The sequence below is a fragment of the Rutidosis leptorrhynchoides genome, chromosome 4 (genome assembly GCF_046630445.1).
Source record: "Rutidosis leptorrhynchoides isolate AG116_Rl617_1_P2 chromosome 4, CSIRO_AGI_Rlap_v1, whole genome shotgun sequence".
Classification (NCBI taxonomy): domain Eukaryota; kingdom Viridiplantae; phylum Streptophyta; class Magnoliopsida; order Asterales; family Asteraceae; genus Rutidosis; species Rutidosis leptorrhynchoides.
This window is the reverse complement of record NC_092336.1, coordinates 597,238,253-597,265,733: the sequence shown is the minus strand read 5'-3', so window position 1 is coordinate 597,265,733 and position 27,481 is coordinate 597,238,253.

The window sequence follows — 27,481 nt, the reverse complement described above, 5'->3', positions numbered from 1 at the left end:
GTCCTACGCTTGTCGACATATTTATTAATTATATTTATAATATATAATTTATATAATTAATTATATATTATATTAAATTCACGTGCATAGTTGACTTGTAATTTTTGTTCCGATAAGTCGTACGTCATCACGCGACTTATGTCCCGGTTCCGGTTTGAAACAACCCAACCCGTATTAAAACCGGCCCATAAAAATTTTCCTTTTAATACACGTTAAATAATACTTTAGGTCCCATTACACAATTTCCAAAACGTATTTTCATCAAAGTAAGTTCAACGAACTTAAAGACATACATTAATAGATTAAACTCATTAATACAATGATACGTTAATTAAATCATAAACCGGTTATAATCATTATGACCCGACTAGTTACGTTTACACAAAACCGAGCATGGTGATTTGGGACTACGCTACCCAAATCCTAATCAAGTACAAAAGCAAGATCTTCTAAAGCAACCTAGCCAAGATCTCTAATCCCCAAGCTTACCCGAGCCGCCAAGCGCGCGAACCTATAAAAATATCAACAACGAGAGGGTAAGCTAATGCTTAGTGAATGTAAAGATACTATACACATACATATGCATAAAATGGCTACGCATCACCAAGCATCAAAATAACACATACCGTAACCGCATGGTAAGCAACTACAAAAGAGCACAAAACACAAGTAGCTACACGCTACGTAACCGCCAAGCTAACATCACAAGATTAGCTACAACACAACAATAGGTATATACGCGTATATAACAAATATAATCAACAATAACGATAAGGTTAACCCCTTAACCCAAACCACATGAAGGCCGGCCGAACTACCCGAGCCTTAGTGAATTTGCACTACCCGAGATTCACTTCCTTCACCACTTCTACAACCGAGGTTGGCCGAACTACCCGAGCCTTAGTGAATTCGCACAACCCGAAATTCACTACCTCATCACCAAGATGACCGAAATAACCCGAGTCATCATGAATCCGCAACAACCGAGATTCATTTCCTCAACAACAAATGCTAGCAACCCATCGCCAAAAAGGGTTATCCAAAACGCTAGCCAATTCACAACACCAAGGGTATAAAAAACCCACAACGCATAAGCGTATCACATGGACCCAAAGCACAAGGCCCATTCTCCCACACGAACATAGAGTAAACCCGAACAAGGGTCACCCTACACACACGCACCCATTTTACACATACACATGTACATAGTAAATTTACACTCACCTTGTCGCCTTGATGAATGCAACCAAACAATCTGCAACCCGCCAATGGAATGTACCTATTCCATTATCACATAACAAACAACACAATTAGGGTGGATTTACAAACCAACCCAAAATCGACAACTAGTGCAATTTCGACCCAATTGCACTTTCAAGCTCATACCGCGCCCAAACTAACCCATAATCACTAACACTAGTGACAATGGTCCTAATAAGCCAATTAAACCCGAACACAAGTGTTAAACACTTGTCTTGCCCAAATTGACACCAAAACCCTAATTTTGACCCATTTCAAAATTAGTCAACCGAATGAACCCTAAAGGCTTCCAACACCTCAATAATCACTAAATACTAGTGATTACACCCATTTGCAAGTCTTACAAACTTACACTTGTTCACCAAACCCAAAACCCGCCAATAACAACAATAAACCCGAATCTTGGTGTTAATCTTCAATTAACAACTAAATGGGTTCCATCTATGAACATACAAGCCAAAAGCCCCAAATTTGAATGATGAACACGAAAATGAAATTCGGAGTTAGAGCTTACCGCTAGTATCACCTTGTAGCTAAGAACGAGAAGAACAAACTTGTCTCTTACGCTTTCGAATCAAAACCCACTTCTTCCTTTCCAAAAATCCCTTTGAATCAATTGGGGTGTTTGAGTTTTTGAGAGAAAATGAAGAAGAAAAGGAAAAAGATAAAAGGAAAAGAGATGAGTGGATGGGATTTAAGATCCCAAATCTGGCACATACGCGAAATGACCAAAATGCCCTCGAACATCCTTTAAAATTGCAAATCTGGTACCAGCTCGCCCAGAATGCCGCGCCGCGGCCTTAATCGTCGCGCCGCGACCTATAACGTATTCTGGTGGTTTCCTTAACATGCCTCCTGGAATTGAAATCAGCTGAATGCCGCGTCGCGGCACCCTTCTCCGCGTCGCGAGATAAATCGTGGTCTGGCGCCCTTGTTTACATGCCTCCTGATCCTGATTCCAGTTAATTGCTGCGCCGCGGCCTCCTATGTCACGCCGCGACATACAACATGACCTGAATCATTTTCTTGTATACAAGACTTTAACACTCGAACATGTCCCGAAGCCTTCATACACCTATCGTACATACACGATACACCTATAAATCATATATGGGGAAAACGGGGTGTTACAACTCTCCCCCACTTAGATTCGATCACGTCCTCGTGATCCTAATCACTTAACCAATCCGAACCTACACGCTATAGTTCCCAAACAATCGTTCTAATCCGACTTCCACCACATTACTCATTAACCCAAAGGTAAATCCATTAACTAAATACACACTTACACGCATTCCGAGACGTACAATACACACAATCATCCGAAGTCTTATAAAGATCACTTAGAATACGCGAAATCGCCACGTATCCTTCCAACTCCTCCAGGCAATTCTTCTCATAGAGTTAGCCCTAACAACTAAATCGTCATTCGCGATTTATCATGTCCACAAATTCGAGCACTAAAACTTGCTCAATCCCTCATATCGGGAAAAACTCCACCAATCTCGTACCGAGACATCAACCTTTTAGCGTACCATACCAAGTACAATGCTAAAAGTACACACGTCCCAAACTAAAGTCAACCATCTAGCCGATGAAGACCAATTAAAAGTGAAATCTAGCAGATAACACTTACCACTTAACATCCCTTGTAGTGCTCAAACACGTCTAATACGCAACTACCGTAAACACGTAAGCAAAATACGACTATTGCATTACTATTCACACTAAAATGGTCCTTACGACCCCACCATTGGCATATAAAACAACCAATAGATCACACAACAATATGGTCCTCACGACCCCACCATTGGCGTATAAAACAACCAATAGTTCACACATCCAACATGGCCGAAACAACTGGAGCCTAAACACATATGGAGGATGGTCAAAACAACCCGAACCTTAGTGAATTCGCAACAACCCGAAATTCACCAACCCAATCCATATATCCCATAACGAAATCACCGCACAACCCGAGTCATTGTGAATATGCGCAAACTGATATTCACTACCTCCGCCACATAGTATAACCGAGGATGACTGATGTCGTACGAGGTGTATATAAAATAGTTATTAAATTTTAGCAGAAAATACTATTAAATACTATACAATTTTACACAAGATATTTATTTATTTATTTATAGAATGGATATACTTAAACCTTGCTACAACACTTATAGGCAGTGTACCTAATCGTACAGTAGTGTAGTTTTTAGTAAGTCCGGTTCGTTCCACAGGGAAATCTTTAAACAAAGCTCAACGCTATATTAGTTTACTTTTATAAAAATACAAATATATATATAAGTAATATTATTATTATAAAGGGGGGTTTTTACCGTTTAATGACCGGTTTGTCGATTTTAAGACTTTAGTCGCAGTTAAAACCTAATGTAAAATATAAAATAAATACAAGACTTAAATTAAAGCTTAAAGTAAATAACAATAATGAAATTGCGAATAATAAAAGTGCGATAAACTTGCGATAATTAAAAAGTACGATAATTAAAAATGCGATTAAACAACAATAAATAAAAGTGCGATAATTAGAAGTGCAATTAAATATAAAATAAAGGAAATTAAATATGAAATAAAAGAATTATGCTTATTTAAACTTCCGTAATCATGATGTTTGACGTGTTGATTTTAGTTTTATGCCCATGGGTTAATTGTCCTTTGTCCTGGATTATTTAATATGTCCGTCTGGTTTTTGTCCATAACAGTCCATCAGTCATAAATATAAAGTGCGAGTGTCCTCGTCAAATTATCCTTATACCCGAAGTTAAATATTCCAACTAATTGGGGATTCGAATTGTAACAAGGTTTTAATACTTTGTTTAATGAATACACCAGGTTATCGACTGCGTGTAAACCAAGGTTTTACTACTTTGTTAACAATTACACCAATTACCCTTGAATGTAATTTCACCCCTGTTTTAATTATTCTAGTGGCTATTAATTCATTCCCGTGTCCGGTTAAATGAACGATTATTCGTACATATAAATACACCGCCCATCGTGTCCGATCGAGTGTATATGGTAATTTATAGGGACGCCCAATTGTAAATCTTTATATTAACATTAACAAACTTTCATTTAGTTAAACAAATATAAAGCCCATTAATAGCCCATAGTCTAATTTCCACAAGTGTCGTTCTTTTGTCCAAACCCCAATTATGGTACAAAGCCCAATTACCCAATTTTAGTAATTAGCCCAACATCATGATTACTTCGTTTTAAATAAGCATAATAATAACTTAGCTACGAGACATTAATGTAAAAAGGTTGAACATAACTTACAATGATTAAAAATAGCGTAGCGTTACACGGACAGAATTTCGACTTACACCCTTACAACATTCGCTAACATACCCTTATTATTAGGATTTAAAATTAAAATTAAAATTAAAATATAAATTATATATATATATTACGTATATATTGAGAGAGAGATTGAAATTATGTGTTTAAAACTCGGCAGAAAACTGGCTTTATATAGGACCTGACCAGCAATTTCACTCCATGCGACTCGCATGGATTTGTGCCTCTGGCCATGCGAGTCGCATGGCCACCCTGGATCCAGCCAAATTGATTTGTTTTCTTCTTGCCGACGTAATATAATAATAATATATATAATATAATATATAATTATATATAATTATATATATATTATATTATATTCTTGTGCATAGTAGACTAGATATTTTTGGTCCGTTGCGTCGGGCGTTTCTTCTTGGCTCAGGTCCCGGTTCCGGATTTTCGGACGTCTTCGCGTATTATTTTATATCGTGTACTTTGCGTCTTGTAACTTGTACTCTTGTCATTTTGAGACGTTCCTCATCAATATTTTGAACCTTTTTAGTTGTATCTTGTACTTTTTAGCTCTTTGGACCTTTTTGTCTTCAATTTGTCGAATCTGCCTTTTGTCTTCACTTTTTAATATTTAAACGAATATTGCTTGTAAATCGAACAATACCAACTAAAATCTTGTCTTTCTTGGGGAATAATGCTATAAAATATGTGTTCATTTTTGGCATTATCAATATTCCCACACTTAAGCGTTGCTTGTCCTCAAGCAATATAGTCTTGAAATACTAGAATCACTTCTTTATTCTTCACACTTTGTACATCAGTGATTTCTATACGGCGGTATGAACAATGGTAGTAACGATGTGGTTTACAGTCCCACATGACTATAAAAATTTAGATCCATGAAGGAAATTGGATCTTTATGAAAACATTTGATCTTTTGAAAATTAAATCTAGTTTTTTACCCTAGATAAGTTTTCCGGAATAACCCTTTACCGGTGTTTGCAAAATATTTGTGTGGGTTTGGTGGGTTTCAGATTTGAAAATTTTAGCTCAAAACTTGCGGTTTTGTGTCACCCACTTGCTAACCTTGTATTTGGAAAGCAACACGTCCAGTTTACTTGTCCCGTATATTACCTTTCGGTAAACTACCGTCCGGTTGTAAAGGAAAGCGTTGAACAAGCAACTGTTAAGGCAATGTCCCGTGACATGCTTTTGATTATGGTCTATAACGTGTCGGACGCAATTACTATCCTTGGTAGGAGCAATAGTAAAGCTCACCCTTATAATTTTTTCGGTCTGGCACAAGGTCCTGTCTTTGACCACTATGCAACCACCGTTCTTACGGTTGACACCCGATTTAGTTCAGGTGACCTAATGAATTCCAGGTGAATTCCTAGGATTTTACGTTCAATGGTAATGAACGTATTGAAAATGGGTTTTCAGAAAACAAATCGGTTTGTATTTTTGATCAAAATATTTTCTCGTTCAAGCTCGAGTTTAGATATCATTGAATTCCATGAGTTTGAATTCTCAATCTTTAAGGTCAATCTCAAGGATTGAGTAATATCAGGCTTAAAAGCTGATTTTTAATCTTTAAGGAGATTATCCTTTCTGGGGATCTGATTCATTAGTCTTATCCAGCTAATTTGCACGGTGCCTCCCCATTGTACGAGATAAATCCTTCTCATGGTTAGGATAAATCTGACCACTTGGCGACCCTGTTTAATGCTGAGGTCCGTGGATTTCCTGCTGATTTTAGTGATGACTTCTCTAGATTTTTCGTCAACCTACAGCTAGTCTGGACGACAACTTCATGACCTAAATCAAGAAGCGCGTGTCTTTTTCGGAAGACTTTACTTCCTTTTAATGATGGAATTGATTCATCGTGTAGATCCATCTCTTCTTTTCTTTCATCGGGTAAAACAGTTTAGTTTAGTCCAAAGCAAAAGTATTTTCAGTTATTTGTTACAGATATATGTGACATATGTTTAAAATAACTTGGTAAATTTTCCCACACTTGGCTTTTATTTTCCTTTTTATCGTCCTCTATTCCATTTTAAATGAATTTTAACATTTTAGTTTGTTTCTCAATTTATGTCCTTTCCGAGGTAACAATAATTTCGGTGTTAAAACCTAGTTTTATCGTTCATAAATATGTATAAACATGATTTTGAATTCATTTAATTGAAAATTTTGAAAAATTTTACTAGAATTGGGTAGTCAGTATATAAGACTAGGGCTGTTCTTTTTTATCAGAGAGCACTAGATTCTAATACAACTACTGCTTTACTAGTATTTTTAATGGTAACCAAGTGTTTAATATAAAAATTTTAAAATCCGAAAGAATTTAACCCCTTCCCACACTTAAGATCTTGCAATGCCCTCATTTGCAAGAAATCAGTAACAATTTAAATTATTGAGGGTGATTTGTGTGAAAATGATTAAATTTTTACCAAAGTTTCCAAATATATTGGCGTTTGTTTGCTGAATGATAAATGGTGCACATCATTTGTTCATTCCGTCTTGTTGTTATTTCACATATATTTTGCATCTTGTCGTCAAAATTACTTGCTTTTGCTGAACTTAATGCCAGTCTTTGAAAACGCGTTGTTTTATCCTGTTTTGTGCATAACATAAAATACATACAATACAAATATAATCATACATGTAATTTGAAATGGAACTTTGGCATCCCACTTTCAAATTATAAGAAAAATATTAGTACACAATAATAATAGAAATATCAAACATTACATAAACGTAATTAAAATGTTAAGTGTTTAAAATAATAAATATATAATATTACCAACTTATCTCTACTGATCAGGAGGTGGGTTAGGAGGAAAATTAGGATATGGATCCCAATTCATGTTCGCGTCCGGGTTCCATGGCTGATTATAGGTGAACTGGTATGCTGCGTCATAATCATATGAATCATAGGGTGGTCTCATTTCTGGCTGATGTGCGGGATAGTATGCGGGTCGGGTCGGATAATACATCTCGCCAGGCTGCAACTGGCTTATAATTTGGCGCTGATGATAATCCCATCGGCCATGCTCTCGTTGCCGGGAATGCTCGTAGTCATTCCGACGTTGCCATGCCTCGTACTGCATATGCCTATCATAGTTCGTCATGTATTCATCCTCCATACGAACGCCTAAATCAAGAGCAGTCTCCCGAACAACTCCTATAATGTTGTTCGCCTCCTCCATCTCGTCATCCGAACCTCTTTCTACCTGTCGCTGAGGTCCCTCGTATCTATATACCCGACCACGTCTCATCAATAATACCCTTGCACCGTGATAAAGGTTTGAACTTATAGTTTCACCTTCGTCCTCTATTTCGTTCATTGGACCCCCTTGGTGCTTATCCACACCTAAATACTCTCCAATGAGAGTAATGAAAATACCACCACCTATAATACTCCCCGATTTCATCCCCGAAACTACATTAGCAAGATAATAACCAACACAATAGGGAATGTTAACGAAACTCCTCGGGTCTCTAATACACTTGAGGTAGAACAAATCGTTTACGGTCAATTTCTCCTTATTCTTACCCCTTTGTGTAATTGTGTTTGCTAAGAATCTATGAATCACCCGGAGTTCAGCTCTGTCTATATCTAAGTATGTATGATTTCCACTGGCGTGAAATTCATTAAAGTGGGACATACGCCTCCAGACGGCGTTAATATCAAATTCCCTATCTATCCTTTCTCCTTGGGCAATCAGGCTATTACAGTCGGGGCTCAAAAGTTCAGCAGGGGTGTAAATCTGTAAGGCCCTGGCTAAATCTATCATGGACATTCTGTACATGCGTCCACCTAACAGAAATCTAATAAAGCTTCTATCATCTATCCTCCTAACGTCACTGTTTAACTTAATAGTACTAAGTAATTCTATACACCATTCCCTATATATGGTTCTACGAATTGAAAATAGGCGCATCCAATCGTTAAACTGAGAATTACCATACCTTTGCACCAATAATTCCCGAATCGGTTCGGCAAGGTCAACTGTTTCCAAAGGTACCCAGTCAATTGCCCTTGGCATTTCAACAACCTTAAAGTAGAGAATGTGCATGTTCTTTTGATAATCTGGATACTCTATCCAACATCGATCAAATCTCAGATTTGGGTGTAACTGATCTTCATTAATGTCTAAGCTCAGAATCATTTGATGTGGAGCGAATTGACGAAACTGATTCATGAATAATTGATCTTGATCGTGATAAGGAATATGTTGCTCCTCATGTTCTTCTTCTTCTTGTTGCATATGTTGTTCTTGTTCATGAAACATTTCCGGTTCGGGCTCTGGTTGTCTGGACGATGATGCACCGTCCGTATCTGTATTTCTCTGCAAAACACATTAAACATAAAATTTGTGCATCCAAATATGCATTAGTGTTAGCAAAATAATAACTTGAAACAATTATGATGACATGTTCAATTCATAACACATTTTACACACATTTTCTTAACAATAACAATTCTACACTTTTGCATACGAAAATGTGTACAATGTTTTATCACATTTAAACTCTTAAACATGTCAACAATAATCATTATAGCAATTAAACACTTGTTACATGGCATTCAAATCAAACTAGTGCTCATTTTCATATTTTTGTCAAGTTTACACTTTTTCAAATAAGTACATAAGAAAATGTTCATCAAGTTCATAAGCATTTATCTCAAATAACATGCCAAAATAATCACTACTAGCAATGAAACAAGTTTCAAATGGCCTTTATATCAAATTATCCAAGTTCATGAATTTTTAGACTTAAAAAGTCCACTTTAATTCTCAAAAACATGTTTAGGCTCAAAGTTTGGATCAATTAACTACCTAAACATGTTACACTACTTAATTTAGCAACAATTCATGACAAAAATCGGCCATAACCTGTTTATATCAAAAAGCCCCAAATTGCTCAAGAACACAAACCCTAGATTCTTAAAAATTTGAAGTTTTTAGCTTCAATTCATGTTAAATAGCTTCTATCTAGGATATACATGCATAATATAACAACAATTTAGCTCTAATTACACCTAAATTTAACAAAATCAAAATATAAAATTTCTAGCTCAAGAACACAAAAATTTGAATTTAAAGAGATTAGGGGTGAAATCTTTACCTTTCTCCTGAAGGGGTTGAGACTACTGAATCTAGGCATGATTGTTGTGAAGTCTTGCAAGAAATTTGGTGAAAAATGGCGGATTTTTGAGAGGATTTGGGAGAGTTTTTGTGTTTGTGTATGTGTGTTTATTGTGAGAAAGAAGCAGGTCGACTGGAATTTTGATCCTGGCCAGTTTTTATTAGCCATGCGAGTCGCATGGTTTCCTGCCCATCCCCATGCGACTCGCATGGGGTTAAATTCCAGGTATTTTTTTTTTTTTTTTTTTTATTAAAACCTTAAGCTTTTAAAACATAAATTAAATAAAATTTAAAAATTTTGTTTCTTTTTAAGACGAGGTCGTTTCGGGACGATGCCCTAGTCCGTCCCTCGACAAAATTTTAAAATTTGTCTTTTTGTAGCGATTGTTTTAAAAGCTAAGATTTTTGGGTTTTTTAATTTTTTTGGCATACTTTAAATCAATAAGATTAAAAATAATGATAATAAAAGTTCTCGTCCCTTCCTCGGGTAAAGCAATTTCGGTTCAAAGACCTAGTCTTCAACTTACGACGAATTTTAAAAATCATATTTTTAACTTAATGAGATAAAGTAAATTTTTGTTTTTAAATTCACACAACTTAAATATAAAATTCAAAATTAAAAATTCACACCAAACTTAAAATTTGAAATGCATAAAATTAAAAATTTATATTTTAAAAATTCACACTAAACTTAATTTAAAAATTCATAAATTCATATCAAACTTATATTAATTTTTCAAATATTTACAATTTTAAATATTTTGTTTTTACAAAGTTTACAATATTAATTTAAGATTTAAATATTAATTTTAAAAACATGGTAAAAATAAAATTAAAAATCTTTTTGTCTTTTTATCCCACTTTAATCAATCAAATATTATCAAAAATATGCGCCCCTCTTTTCGGTAAAGTAATTTAGGTTCCAAGACCTAATTTAACTCATGACGAATTTTTGAAATATTTTGGGTTGATTGATTAAATATATTTATACCTTAAGAATAAACGTTAAATTTCGCAGTGATGTAATAAATTTTTGAATGATATCAATAATTTCGGTCGCCAAACCTAATTTTATTCAATACCAATTTAATACTTTTTAGCGAATAAATTAGCGTTTATTATCAAAAGGTTAAAAATAAAAATAAAAACAAAAACTGTACAGACATACCTGTGAAATAGATTTCTTAGTTATATGATCTATTCCATTCATAAGATAGTCGGTTTAATTGGTTTTCCATGGCTACATAGGCGTAACCTCGAGCATTCAGTGTCTTTTCTTCTAAACATATGAACGGTCCGTCTCTGCATAAAGTAACAAATTCGGTATTTGAATAGGTTTGATTATTTGAACATTTACCTCCATGTGACCATTTTCCGCATTTGTGACATCGTTCTAGGTGTCGTGCTCTTCTTTTCGCTGCGGATTTTGATTTTCCTTTACCAAATTGTAACTTATTATCTTCGCATCTGGATTCTTTTCTAACTCCGTCCATTCTTTCTATGATTACTGATACTATTTCACTCGGTAGTATGTCATTATTACGTTTAGTGATCAAAGCGTGTAGCATTAGACCATGATTTAGTTCACAGGCAGTCTTCATTTCGTAGAAACCTAAAAAAAATAAAAATTCAGAATGGGGGGAGAAGACTAGTTCTTTAGGGTCTGCTAGGGAAAGACCATACGTGTTCCATTTTCGAGAACTACACGAAAACAGACAATCTAACTCTAACAGAAATACATATTATCCTTTAAAGACTTGATTCTCCCCACACTTAGTTAGCTGTGGCGTCGAAATTGTGATTAACTTCGTTGTCGACTTCCATCGGACCATGTATGTAATGTTTAACTCTGTGACCATTAACTTTAAATTCAATCCCATTTGAATTTATCAATTCTATCGTTCCGTATGGGAAAACTCTTTTGACTATGAATGGTCCAGACCATCTTGATTTTAATTTTCCAGGAAATAGCTTGAATCGTGAATTGAAAAGAAGAACTCTGTCTCCTTCTTTAAATTCCTTTGAACTTCTGATTCTTTTATCATGCCATTTCTTCGTTCTTTCTTTATAGATTAACGAATTATCGTATGCTTCATGTCTTAATTCTTCTAATTTGTTTAGTTGACTTAATCGTAGACGTCCGGCTTCATGTAAATCAAGATTACATGTCTTCAAAGCCCAAAATGCTTTGTGTTCAATTTCTACTGGAAGATGACATGCTTTTCCATAAACAAGTCTAAAAGGTGTGGTTCCAATTGGAGTTTTGTAGGCTGTTCTAAAAGCCCAGAGTGCATCCTCCAATTTAATAGACCATTCCTTCGGATTTGATCCTACGGTTTTCTCTAGAATACGTTTTAAAGCTCGGTTGGTATTTTCAACTTGTCCACTTGTTTGTGGATGATATGCGGTGGAGATTTTATGAGTTACTCCATATCTTTTAAGAACTTTCTCAAGTTGATTATTACAGAAATGAGTACCCCGATCACTTATTAAAGCTTTCGGTGTTCCAAACCTTGCAAAAAGACGTTTTAAAAAGTTGACTACAACTCGTGCATCGTTAGTTGGGAGAGCTTGTGCTTCCGCCCATTTAGATACATAATCAATGGCTACGAGTATATATAGATTATTATGAGATTTTGGAAATGGACCCATAAAGTCAATACCCCAAATGTCAAATACTTCACATACTTGGATGACATTTTGTGGCATTTCATCACGTTGACTTATTTTTCCAGTCCTTTGACATGCATCACAGGATTTGCAAAGAAGGTGTGCGTCTTTGTAAATTGTAGGCCAATAGAATCCAGCTTCATAAACTTTTCTTGCTGTTAGTTGAGGCCCATAATGCCCTCCTGTTGGTCCTGTGTGACAATGGTTTAAAATTTTACTAGCTTCATCTCCAAATACACATCGGCGTATTATTCCATCGGGACAACTTTTAAACAGATGTGGGTCTTCCCAGAAATAGTGTTTTATATCACTGAAGAATTTCTTTCGTCTTTGGTACGATAATCCTTTTTCAAGGAATCCACAAACTAAGTAGTTTGCATAGTCTGCAAACCATGGGATTTCTTTATAATCTATCTTCAATAGATATTCATCAGGAAAGTTGTCTTGTATGGCCGATTCATTTAGAACTTCTAATTCGGGATTTTCAAGACGAGAAAGATGATCAGCGGCGAGATTTTCTGCTCCTTTTTTATCTCGGATTTCAATATCAAACTCTTGTAAGAGTAAGATCCAACGGATTAATCTTGGTTTAGCATCTTGTTTTGAAAATAGGTATCTAAGAGCAGAATGGTCGGTATAGACCACCGTTTTTGCTAGAACGAGATATGATCGAAATTTGTCAAAAGCAAAGACAATAGCAAGGAGTTCTTTTTCAGTAGTTGTATAGTTCGTTTGTGCTCCTTGTAATGTCTTACTAGCATAATATATAGGTTGAAATCGTTTTTCAATCCTTTGTCCTAAAACGGCTCCCATTGCAAAATCACTTGCATCGCACATTAGTTCAAATGGTAGATTCCAATTTGGTGTTATCATGATCGGTGCATTAGTGAGTTTTTCTTTAAGAATATTAAAAGATTTGATACACTCATCTGAAAAGATGAATGGCGCATCCTTTTCTAGGAGTTTATTCATAGGAGTGGCAATTTTAGAAAAATCTTTTATGAAACGTCGGTAAAAACCGGCATGCCCTAGAAAACTCCTAACTCCTCTAACATTTGTGGGATGTGGAAGTTTAGCAATTACATCTACTTTAGCTCTATCCACTTCAATTCCTTCTTTTGAAATTTTATGTCCAAGAACGATGCCTTCTTTAACCATGAAATGGCATTTCTCCCAATTAAGTACTAGATTTGATTTTTCGCATCTAATTAGCATTCGTTCCAGATTAACTAGACATGATTTAAATGTATCACCGAAAACTGAAAAGTCATCCATGAAAACTTCCATGCATTCTTCTATCATGTCGTGAAAAATCGCCATCATACACCTTTGAAAGGTTGCAGGGGCGTTGCAAAGTCCAAATGGCATTCTTTTGTAAGCAAAAGTACCATAAGGGCACGTGAATGTGGTTTTCTCTTGATCTTCGGGTGCTATTGGAATTTGAAAATATCCGGAAAATCCATCTAGAAAACAATAGTAACTATTTCCGGCTAATCTTTCCAACATTTGATCTATGAAAGGTAAGGGAAAGTGATCTTTTCTAGTGGCGTCATTTAATTTTCTATAATCAATACATACACGCCATCCTGTTACAGTCCTAGTAGGAATAAGCTCATTTTTCTCATTTATAATGACAGTCATACCACCCTTCTTAGGTACGCATTGAACTGGGCTTACCCATGGACTATCAGAAATTGGATATATCAAACCTGCATCTAGCAGTTTAATAATCTCTTTTTTAACTACATCTTGCATATTAGGATTTAGTCTTCGTTGGCGTTGCACATACGTTTTATGACCTTCTTCCATAAGGATTTTATGTGTGCAATACGAAGGACTTATTCCTTTAATATCATGAATCTTCCATGCAATGGCTGGTTTATGAGCTTTCAACACAGAAATGAGTTGTGATTTCTCATTTTCAGTAAGAGAAGACGATATTATTACAGGTAATTCAGATTCACCATGTAAATAAGCGTATTCCAAATGGTTTGGAAGTGGCTTTAACTCTAATTTCGGAGGTTCTTCTATCGATGATTTATATCGATATCTGTCTTCTTCTTTTAGCATTTGAATTTCTTCTGTTGTTGGTTCATATCCATTAGCTATAAGTGTAGCTAACATTTCAGCTTCATCAATTGGTTCATTACCTTCTCCTAAAGAACATTCTCCTGTTCCTTGTAATTCTGGAAATTCTTCTAATAATTCTGCATGTGCATCTACAGTTTGAATATAATAACATGTATCATCTGCAGATTGTGGTTGTTGCATTGCTCTATCAACTAAAAAGGTAACACTCTCATCCTCTATACTTAGGGTCAGTTTCTTACCGAACACGTCTATCATTGCTTTAGCCGTGTTTAAGAATGGTCTTCCTAATATGAGAGGAACTTGAGAATCTTCTTCCATGTCCAAAACAACAAAATCTACTGGAAATACTAAAGTACCAACTTTAACTAGCATGTTCTCCATTATCCCTCTAGGATATTTTATTGATCGGTCGGCTAGTTGTATGCTTATTCTGGTTGGTTTCAATTCTCCAAGGTCTAGTTTAGCGTATAGTGAATACGGCATTAGATTTATACTAGCACCTAAGTCTGCCAATGCTTCTATTGAACTAAGACTACCCAGAAAACATGGAATTGTGAAACTTCCTGGATCAGATAATTTTTCTGGTATCTTATTCAACAGCACTGCTGAACAATTAGCATTCATAGTAACAGCCGAGAGTTCTTCCATTTTCTTTCTATTCGTGATTAGATCTTTCAAGAATTTAGCATATCTTGGCATTCCTGAAATCACATCAATGAAAGGAAGATTTACATTTATCTGTTTAAACATATCCAAGAATTTGGATTGCTCGGCTTCAAGTTTTTCTTTCTTCATTTTACTCGGGTAAGGAAGTGGTGGTTGATATGGTTTAACATAAGGTTTAGCCTTAACTGTGTTATCTTCATTAACCTTCTCAACTACCGGTTCTTTTTCCTTATCTTGATCAGGTTGTGGTTCTTGTGGAGTAGGAATAGTTTCATCAGAATTTACAGGTATTTCAGGTGGTTTAAGTGTTGTACCACTTCTTGTGGTAATAGCTTTAGCTGTTTCATTCCGGGGGTTAGCATTTGTATCGCTTGGTAAACTTCCCGGTTTTCTTTCACCTATTAACCTTGCTAGGTTACTTACTTCTTGTTCCAGATTTTGAATAGAAGCTTGTTGATTTCTAAATGCTTGAGCATTTTGTTCATTAGTTTGTTTTTGAGATGTGAAAAACTGCGTTTGAGTTTCAACTAGCTTCGTCATCATATCTTCTAAATTCGGCTTTTTATCATCGGGTTGTGGTGGTTTGTTTTGAAAATTCGGTCTTTGCTGATTGTAAGTATTATTGGATACTTGTTGATTGCTAGGACCTTGTTGGTTGTTGTATGGAATATTTCGGTTATAATTCTGGTTTTGATTGTAAATCGGTCTTGGCGGTTGATAATTATTCTGATAATTATTTCCAGGCCTTTGGTTTATATATGAAATATTCTCTCTTTGTTCCATTGTTAATTCAATACTGAGACAATCTTTTGTTAAATGTGGTCCTCCACACTGCTCACAACTAATTCGTATTGAGTGAATATCTTTAGTCATCTTTTCCATTCGTCTCTCCACAGCATCTATCTTTGCGGAAATGGAATCTAAGTCATGGCTAGAATCGGCTCTAGCTGCTTTAGATGATCTAATGATATCTTTTTCTTGGTGCCACTCATGTGAGTGGGAAGCAGTATTATCAATAATTTTGTAAGCATCAGTTTCGGTTTTCTTCATAATAGAACCACCAGCTGCTATATCTATGTCTTTCCTTGTAGTGATGTCGCATCCTTGGTAGAATATTTGTACTATTTGACAGGTGTCTAAACCATGTTGCGGACATCCTCTTAATAACTTTCCATATCTTGTCCACGCCTCATATAGAGTTTCATTTGGTTTCTGTGTGAACGTAACAATTTCTGCTTGAAGTCTTACGGCTTTAGATGCAGGAAAGAATTGTTTAAGAAATTTGTCAATTAAAACATCCCATGTATCGATCGCCCCTTCAGGTAACGATTCCAACCAATCTTTGGCTTCTCCCTTTAAAGTCCAGGGAAATAACATGAGATATATCTGTTCATCCTCCACTTCTCGTATTTTAAATAGTGTGCAGATCCTATTAAAGGTACGTAGATGTTCATTTGGATCTTCCTTCGGCGCACCACTAAATTGGCATTGATTAGTCACCATGTGTAGAATTTGTCCTTTGATTTCATAATCTGGCGCATTAATGTCTGGATGAGTAATTGCGTGACCTTGGCCAGTGCGTTTAGCTCTCATTCGGTCTTCCATACTTAAAGGTTCCAGATTCTCCATAATTGAATTTGTTGAATCGGTATCACTAGATGATTCTGTTTTAATAGTTCGTTCCTCAACAATCTCTGTTTGAATAATTGGTGGCTCCGGAGGAAAGTTTAATGGTTCAGGATCTATGAACCGTTCCTGAATATTCTCTGGATTCTCAATTGTGAGGTTGGGTTCAAAAAATGGATTATCGGAAATTTGAACTGAAGTACTTGGTCGACTGGATGACGATTCTAAAGAAAAATCAACGGCGGTTATATTTGTTAAACGATGTCTTGATCTAGTTACAGGTGGTGAACGTATAAAAGGTGGTGAACGTCTTGCTCGGTGCATTCACTGAATATCCTATTAGTTTTAAAAAGGAAAGAAAAATTATAATAAGTTATCCAATCGATAGACTTTTCTGATTTTGCCCACGTTTCGAATAGCCAAAAGATGCAGCAGAGGGGCAGGATTCGTTTGGTCTCAATATAATTGAGGACTGTTTGGCTCCAATAACCCGGTCCACGTACAAATCCAACTATTACTACGAACCAGAAAATTTTGATGTCTATTAATTTAACCACTTAAAATAAATTTTCGTAATTTTAAGAAATTTAGATAAGAAGTAGAAAAAAATTCTAAGTCCTAAAAACTAGAATGGCGAGAAATAAGAGAGAAAAAGAGTTCGTCGAAAAAGGTCGAAAAAGAAAAATGGTTGAAAAATAAAAGGTGACGGAAAAATTAAAGAAACTTATAAAAACTTAAAAATACTTTACTAACCTAACCTTATTACTATAACTAACTTAAAATTATAATCGCAAATTGAAATTACTAATTGGAATGATAATTGGTACATAGTAAAAGGTCTAAAAATATTAAAGCTTACAGGAAAAACTAAATCCCAAATGGAAATAACTTAAAAAGAAACTAAAACTTAAAAAGGCGTCGCAAAATTCTAAAGCACCTAAATCTTAGTCTAAAGAAAAAGCACTTAAGGAATTCTACGGCAAAGCCTAAAAATCTAGGAGTAAAAATGACTATAGCAAAAACTAAGTTTAAAATTAAATATGAGCTAAAAATACAAATATTACGCTACAACGATTAAAAAGGTACAAAATATAAAAGTTATAAAAAGTTATAAAAATATTAGATTTTATAAAAATATTATTTTTATATTTTTTTTTTATATTATAGTATTAAGTAAATAAATAATAAAACTAAACAAAAGTAAAAATAATTAAATAAATTAAAAACTTAATTATAATAATAATAATAGTTTTAGGGTTTAAATAATAATAATTAAATAATATACGTAATAAATGCGGAATTAGGGTTTGGATGTGGCCTGGTCAACCCCTTCATGCGAGTCGCATGGAATAAGGGGGTGGGTCATGCGACTCGCATGAACACCCTGAACTGGTTCAATTGGACTGGTTCAAATGACAGGTCACGTAATTATTTAATATTTATTTTTAATTTCTGTTTTATATATAATATAAGATATAAATATATAATTTAAATAAAAACTTAATAAATTACTAAAATAAAATACAAATACTTTAATATTTTGTAAATAATAAAGAAAAACTTAAAATACACTTTAAAATATATATTTTTTTTTTTCGATTTTAAAAGATTTTTTTTTTTTACTTTTTTTTTAATTTTTTAAACAAAAATATAAATTTTACAAAAACAAATTATAACTTAAAATTTAAAAATATGGCGTTTCGCTTCGGCGTTCCCCGGCAGCGGCGCCAAAAATACTTGATGTCGTACGAGGTGTATATAAAATAGTTATTAAATTTTAGCAGAAAATACTATTAAATACTATACAATTTTACACAAGATATTTATTTATTTATAGAATGGATATACTTAAACCTTGCTACAACACTTATAGGCAGTGTACCTAATCGTACAGTAGTGTAGTTTTTAGTAAGTCCGGTTCGTTCCACAGGGAAATCTTTAAACAAAGCTCAACGCTATATTAGTTTACTTTTATAAAAATACAAATATATATATATAAGTAATATTATTATTATAAAGGGTGGTTTTTACCGTTTAATGACCGGTTTGTCGATTTTAAGACTTTAGTCGCAGTTAAAACCTAATGTAAAATATAAAATAAATACAAGACTTAAATTAAAGCTTAAAGTAAATAACAATAATGAAATTGCGAATAATAAAAGTGCGATAAACTTGCGATAATTAAAAAGTACGATAATTAAAAATGCGATTAAACAACAATAAATAAAAGTGCGATAATTAGAAGTGCAATTAAATATAAAATAAAGGAAATTAAATATGAAATAAAAGAATTATGCTTATTTAAACTTCCGTAATCATGATGTTTGACGTGTTGATTTTAGTTTTATGCCCATGGGTTAATTGTCCTTTGTCCTGGATTATTTAATATGTCCGTCTGGTTTTTGTCCATAACAGTCCATCAGTCATAAATATAAAGTGCGAGTGTCCTCGTCAAATTATCCTTATGCCCGAAGTTAAATATTCCAACTAATTGGGGATTCGAATTGTAACAAGGTTTTAATACTTTGTTTAATGAATACACCAGGTTATCGACTGCGTGTAAACCAAGGTTTTACTACTTTGTTAACAATTACACCAATTACCCTTGAATGTAATTTCACCCCTGTTTTAATTATTCTAGTGGCTATTAATTCATTCCCGTGTCCGGTTAAATGAACGATTATTCGTACATATAAATACACCGCCCATCGTGTCCGATCGAGTGTATATGGTAATTTATAGGGACGCCCAATTGTAAATCTTTATATTAACATTAACAAACTTTCATTTAGTTAAACAAATATAAAGCCCATTAATAGCCCATAGTCTAATTTCCACAAGTGTCGTTCTTTTGTCCAAACCCCAATTATGGTACAAAGCCCAATTACCCAATTTTAGTAATTAGCCCAACATCATGATTACTTCGTTTTAAATAAGCATAATAATAACTTAGCTACGAGACATTAATGTAAAAAGGTTGAACATAACTTACAATGATTAAAAATAGCGTAGCGTTACACGGACAGAATTTCGACTTACACCCTTACAACATTCGCTAACATACCCTTATTATTAGGATTTAAAATTAAAATTAAAATTAAAATATAAATTATATATATATATATTACGTATATATTGAGAGAGAGATTGAAATTATGTGTTTAAAACTCGGCAGAAAACTGGCTTTATATAGGACCTGACCAGCAATTTCACTCCATGCGACTCGCATGGATTTGTGCCTCTGGCCATGCGAGTCGCATGGCCACCCTGGATCCAGCCAAATTGATTTGTTTTCTTCTTGCCGACGTAATATAATAATAATATATATAATATAATATATAATTATATATAATTATATATATATATATTATATTATATTCTTGTGCATAGTAGACTAGATATTTTTGGTCCGTTGCGTCGGGCGTTTCTTCTTGGCTCAGGTCCCGGTTCCGGATTTTCGGACGTCTTCGCGTATTATTTTATATCGTGTACTTTGCGTCTTGTAACTTGTACTCTTGTCATTTTGAGACGTTCCTCATCAATATTTTGAACCTTTTTAGTTGTATCTTGTACTTTTTAGCTCTTTGGACCTTTTTGTCTTCAATTTGTTGAATCTTCCTTTTGTCTTCACTTTTTAATATTTAAACGAATATTGCTTGTAAATCGAACAATACCAACTAAAATCTTGTCTTTCTTGGGGAATAATGCTATAAAATATGTGTTCATTTTTGGCATTATCAATGACCGTACAACCCGAGCCTTAGTTAATCCGAACTACCCGACATTCACTACCTCAAACTTTGAGTCCAACCAACAGGGACAATCGTACTACCCGAATTGTTATGAATACGAACAACCCGATATTCACGTCCCACAACACAACACGTGAATGGTACTCCCATTCCGATAACGTTATACCTTACCGATATAACACTAAACCCATGATAAAGTCAGCGGACCCTGAAGGTCATGCTCCACCAATCAACAATACCATGATGAAGTCAGCGGACCCCGAAGGTCATGCTCCACCAATCAACAATACCATGATGTAGTCAGCGGACCCCGAAGGTCATGCTCCACCAATCAACAATACCTTGATGTAGTCAGCGGACCCCGAAGGTCATGCTTCACCAATCTCATACGCACTTTTGGCCTCAAACAACGAGTAGTGCAACATTGCGCTCTGCTACACTATAGTGAACCCTAACGGATACCACTAACCATCCACACAATCGAGCGAGAACCACCTATATCGAACATAGGCACAAAACAATAATTCTCTACAAGAGAATCCACCACGCACATCCCTTAGACGAGGGATTTCACCTTGCTCGCCAAACACGCCCATTATCTCTCAACGAGATTACCACATTATCACCTCGGTGATAATTTATATCCCAAAATCATAAGTACAATTTAACTGAAATTGTACTCTACCACAAATCGACCAAAACTAGGTCCCAACGCAAACTTCCAGATCTACCAAAAGCATTATCCGAAGTCTCACACTAAAAGTTCCTCGTGAGGGAGTGTAACTCCCCCACTTAGAACTACGTTCCATAACCGCCTCTCGTACAACCGTACAATGCTACCAAAGGTAGACTTTACTAACAATTGGGTTCACACGACCCATTACCATATCTTGCTCCAAACCTTGAGCATACGAAGGATTTTAACCAATCCTTAAACACTTGAACGAAAAGTGTACCACGATTACACAAACCATACTCTCGTAATCATCCAATTGCTCTAGGTTGTCAAATTTCACCTAGACACTCATGTACCTAAGGGTTTCTCTCCGGTACCCTAAGCACAATGTAACCGCAACACCATCGGAGTCGAACACTACGCTAGTAGGTATGAAAGGCACCTAATGTCGCATCATGTAGACTCCAATACCAACATACATCGAGATCCAAAACACTCGATCTCAAAGGTTCCAACCACCCGACGAACCTCACGGTTCATCAATTTCAACACGAGAGCGAACACGCTCTAACATCCGAACACCAAAGCCCATTCCCAAGGCTTGGTAGAACATTTCTCAATACTAGGGAATGCTTGGTTACACCAAGTCTTACGCCCTTCGCCCATTAATCAAAACGTCACCATAGGGTACTCCCATTAGGAACGTCACCCATAACAATAACATGCAAAACACCATGCAACCCACAAACCTGAACGCATCGACACATAAATAAATATTCAAAGGGCATATTTATTAAAATGAAAAGTACCTCAACGTCTCCTTGCGGCATTCCCCGCCGCCAACTCGGGACAATCCGGCTTGCGATGTCCCTCTTTATGACAATAGTAGCACATTTCGTCATCACTCTTCGACATTGTGCATTCCCACAACTTGTGGCCCCTAACACCACAATTGAAACATCTAGGCGCACGAGAACTCATCGAACCTTTCTCCACATTACCCATACTCGCACCTGCGCCCTTAGTTTTCTTACTTGGAGCACCATACGAATCAACCCTTCTTTTACTTGAAAGCTCCCTAGCTTTTGATCGCGAATTTGATTCGAAACCCCTAGCCAAGTTAAATAACTCCGCAAACGAGTTCACTTGGCCAACGCTAATTTTTCCATGCAACTCATCATTCAAAGTCCGATAGAAATCTTTCATCAACATCCGATCATTCCCAATATACTCCGGGCAAAAACGAGCCTTCGACATAAAGGTCGTCTTTAGAGTATTCAAGTCCATCGACCCTTGTTGCAAATTTTGCAACTCATTCCGCATTTCCGACAAATCGGCTGAAGTCCGAAACTCCTCGAAGAATTCCCTCTTAAACTCGTCCCACGACAACGCCATAAACGGTTCACCACCGACAAGATCGATCTTATCATCCAACCAATCCTTTGCCCGACCCCGCAACAAGCTAGTAGCGAGTCTTGTCCTCTTCTCGAGAGGGCATTCAATCGTGCGAAAACACCCTTCGACATCCGAGATCCAAGTTGTGCTTACCAAAGGATCCGGTTTCCCATCGTACATCGGAGGTTTAGTCCTCATGAAGCTCTTAAGACACCGCTCCATTTCACTAGTACTCCGAAATTCGGAATACCTCCTATCCATTCTTTCTTCCAACACACCCATTTGCTCCACAACGGCGGCCACAACTCTAGCGTTAAACTCCAAATCGTTCATCTCGATCCCGTTTCCCGTCGCCATTTGTGATGACCCGGAAATTTCTGACCAAATTTAAACTTAATCTTTGTATGATTAACATTTTCGACAAGATAAGCAAAGTCTGTAAAACTGAATCTCAAAATTTTTGAACTACTTTCATATATTCAAATACCTTTCGGTTGTTCTTGACGATTCGCGAACAATTATATGTATATAGATACATATATATACTATAACTTGAAAACGTAACAATGTATTAATTGTTTGATACCGTACATTAAACTTATTGGTTTAAATTTTTATTTGAATATATATGATAAGTTGGAATATTAATTGTATGAATAACTTGCGACGTATATTTAAAACGTGTTTATGAATGTTGAAAATATATATTAACTTGGTCATAAAACGATTTGTTATTATATATATATATTAACAAATAGCGAGACAATGATTTATAGAAGTAAATGACCAAAACACTCGAAAGTTTAAGATACACTTTGAATGATATAGTTTATTGATAATTTAAGACTATATTTTGACAAAGGTACGAGTCACAAAACGTAAATTGCGAGTTTTCTAAGCGTACGAAAATGCGTTCGAGAAACCGGAACCGGGACATAAGTCGAGTGACAACGTACGAGTCATCGGAACGAAAATTACAAGTCAACTATGCACATGAATTTAATATAATATATAATTAATTATTTAAATTATATATATATATTATATTTAATTATGTCGACAAACAAGAAAACAAAAATATGTGAGCTGGATCTGACGGCCATGCGATCGCATGAGAAATAGGCATAAAACTCATGCGATCGCATGGGCATCAGAATCAGGAATTATGCCTATAAATACCAGGTTTCTGCGCGAGTTGTTTTACACATATATTACTCTGTAAGTTATTTATTTATTTAAATTATTATTATTATTATTATTATTATTATTATTTATTTTATTATTATTAATAGTATTATTATTATTATTATTAATTATATCACTTAAAATACTACGATGAGGTCATGAGCGTGTCACTTTCAAAATGGGTTTTCAAGCGGGATAGAGCTAAGGAAACTATGGGTTATTACTAAGGAGGTTATGGGTATTGTTCGAGGGTTTTGCTCGTAAGTCAAACCTAGTGTTTATCATCTCTGTTGCGTCTACGTACTTTCCTGCAATATTGAATCACAATATTGATACGTGAGCATTCATATCTTATCTTTTATATATTAATAGTGTATCCATGTCTAGTGCTCGAGTATATATGTTTATGCATGCTTGTATGCTAAAATTTCGTCGTTAAACAGTTTATGATAAATCACGAATTTAATACATATATTACTGGTAAAAGGTATATGATATACATGTTTTTGGAAAGCTGGCGAAAAATCAATAACTTTTCATTTAGAAATCGCGTAATTTCGATGAATGAATCAAAAGATATGGTCAACTGAATTATGATTGACGTTAATTGGAATTGCTTTTGAATCTACAATTAATATCTAAATAACTTGTTTGTAAGATTGATAAATTGGATTTTTGAATATTACCAACCGAGTAAATGAATCCTTATATAAGGTACGTCTCGTTTTATTGAACTATTGTCAAAATTGACTTTTTAAAATGACTTTGGATAACTTTTGTATGTCGATCTCGAGCATTAGGATTATGATACACTATGACCGGATCTAGCTTGATAGACATTTATTGACCAACATATGTTCTCTAGGTTGAGATCTACGGTTATTTGGTAATCTGAGTTTCGGTCACATTTTGGTGAACGACTTTATATGCTGCTAAAGTGAGTTTCATTTGCTCCCTTTTTAATTGCTTTTGCAATCTATATTTTTGGGCTGAGAATACATGCACTTTATTTTAAACACAATGGATACAAGTACATACTAAATTCTACACTGAGTTTGAACCAAAAATCCCTTAGCTTTGGTAACTAGTAACTGCCAGTTATAAGAACTGGTGGGCGCGAGTAGTAGTATATGGATCCATAGGGCTTGATATCCCCGTCCGAGCTAGAGCACTAGCCTTTTAACGGATGTATGCTATTTGAGAAGCGTACACGTTGGTTTGCGTGTATTATTAAGATGATTATACAAAGGGTACAAATTATATATACGTTAAAGTTTAGTTACCAGGGTGCTCAATTTCGTAGAATATTTTGATAAACGTTTCTGGATGAAACAACTGAAATCTTGTGATCCACCTTTATATACAGATTATGCGCAACATTAAAACTATGAACTCACCAACCTTTGTGTTGACACTTTTAAGCATGTTTATTCTCAGGTTTCTAGAAGTCTTCCGCTATTTGCTTATATGTGATACAAGCTATGTGCATGGAGTCATACATGCTTTATTCAAGAAAACTTTGCATTCACAAAATCATCACCGTGTATCTTATTTTCACTTCATTGTCAACGGATGTATTATGAAAAACTATTATTTATGGTGATTGTCTATATGTAGAAATCATCAAATGTTGAAAACCTTAGAAATTGATATTCATTTATTGTGTACCTTTTGAAAAGAATGCAATGTTTACAAAACGTATCATATAGAGGTCAAATACCTCGCAATGAAATCAATGAATGAAATGTTCGTCCAGATGGATTTGGAAGGATCGTCACAGTTGGTATCAGAGCTTGAGGTCATAGGGAACCAAAATTTGCATTAGTGTGTTTAACTGGTAATTGTTAGGATGCATTAGTGAGTTTGGACTATGACCGTATCTGTTTTTACCGAGTTTTGTTTATCATTTCTTGTCAGAAATTACATGCTTATCATTCTTATGTCTAGACACGTTTACCTGCAATTATTGTATGAATAGTGTATAGACAAAATTCATATCTCAGCGTATCTGCTAATTCATATCTTAGCGTATCGGTTACTGTAAACTTTGACTGCCATCTTCCGAAAATTTCTCCGTAATTTACGGGATTTTGGTATTATATATACATATGTAAATTATGTATTGAAGAGTACCAATCTAAATTCTATAATCTATTTCATATCAAAAATCATCTATCTAATTATACAAGATGGATCCAGTATCTAGTTCAAATTCTTTAAACTCCGACAGCTATTCCGATATGGATATTCACCTTAACTCTGAAGAAAGTGTAACCGGAATGGATCAACCAATCAGCCATCACCTATTCTGGATGAATTGGGGATGGGTTCGTAGCCTACTTAATCATTGGAGACAAGAAGAATGTGATCCCTTCCATCCACCACATTGCCCTCTTGGTGAAGAACCTAAAGCACTTACCGGCGAACCTGTTCGTAATACCATTTTCTCTCTCATTTCCAGAGTATCTAGTCATGATTATATATTATCTCACATTCTAAATCTTATTCATCCGCTCGTCCGAACCGACAATCATCCCGGTATAATAGAAGAAGTCAACGAGCTTCGCGCTCGGGTAGTGGCTTTGGAGAATATGTTGCAAAGATTACAAACACCAGCAGCATCACCGGCATCAACAGTACCACCATCATCAACACCAACAGTATCATTACCACCACCAACAACAACATCCACATCCCACACCTCAACATCACAATCTGTACCTCGAACATCAACATCATACGCACCATAGATACCAAGGAATACCAACAACAACAAACGATGAAGTATTGATTCATAACTTCATCAAAGAAATATTCTGCAGAGAATATGTAGTTTCTAAAAGTTTTAGAGATTATATATTCTAGTCTTAGTCGAAAACCAGATGAGATTAATATTATGTTAACTCATTAAATCCATGATTACATATAAGGAAACTATATATGTAGGTATATTTTCATAAAGATTGTAATTAAGAAAAATATTTTGTACAAACTTTTAATGGTGAGAATATTTTAACGGGTAGGTAATACCCGAGGGATATATAAATTCACAATTAATATGTTACATTCTTCGATTATGATTCAGCAAATCATCAACTATACTCACTACTTTCACAACAATAGATATTCTTTTATAAAAATCAAAACAACCATCCTCATCCAAATTGATTACATATTTTGATTTTGACAAATCAAAATCCAAGTCAAGATTTAACAAAAGACATCATTCTTAGATTCCTACATCTTTCGAAGTTATACTTTGACTTCAAAACTGTGCTAGAACATCATTTCTATTCATAGAACCCGGAAAAGTATTTGTATCATTCAAATTCCTAGAACATCATATGAATATTAACGATTAAAATCTAAGTTCAAATCTCTCGAAATTCCTGAAGACACTTCAAATAATGAATCATTGAGATGATGATTCAACCACATGTTAACCGCAGTCTTGTACCTGAAAAACTCTTCGAAATCAAAGTCATAGTTTAACACGTATCCGTGTCAGACCCTTTGGCATTTATTAGCTAAAATAACTTTTCAATCCCTTTTCAAAATAGACAGTTTTGTCACTACTCCAGCAAATCACCTTCAATTGTTCATTCGAATAAGCTTTATTATAACGATTACCCCTTCATCATTGTTACTGGAGAACCTTTCATATTCCACCACATTAGCAGTAAACTTATCAG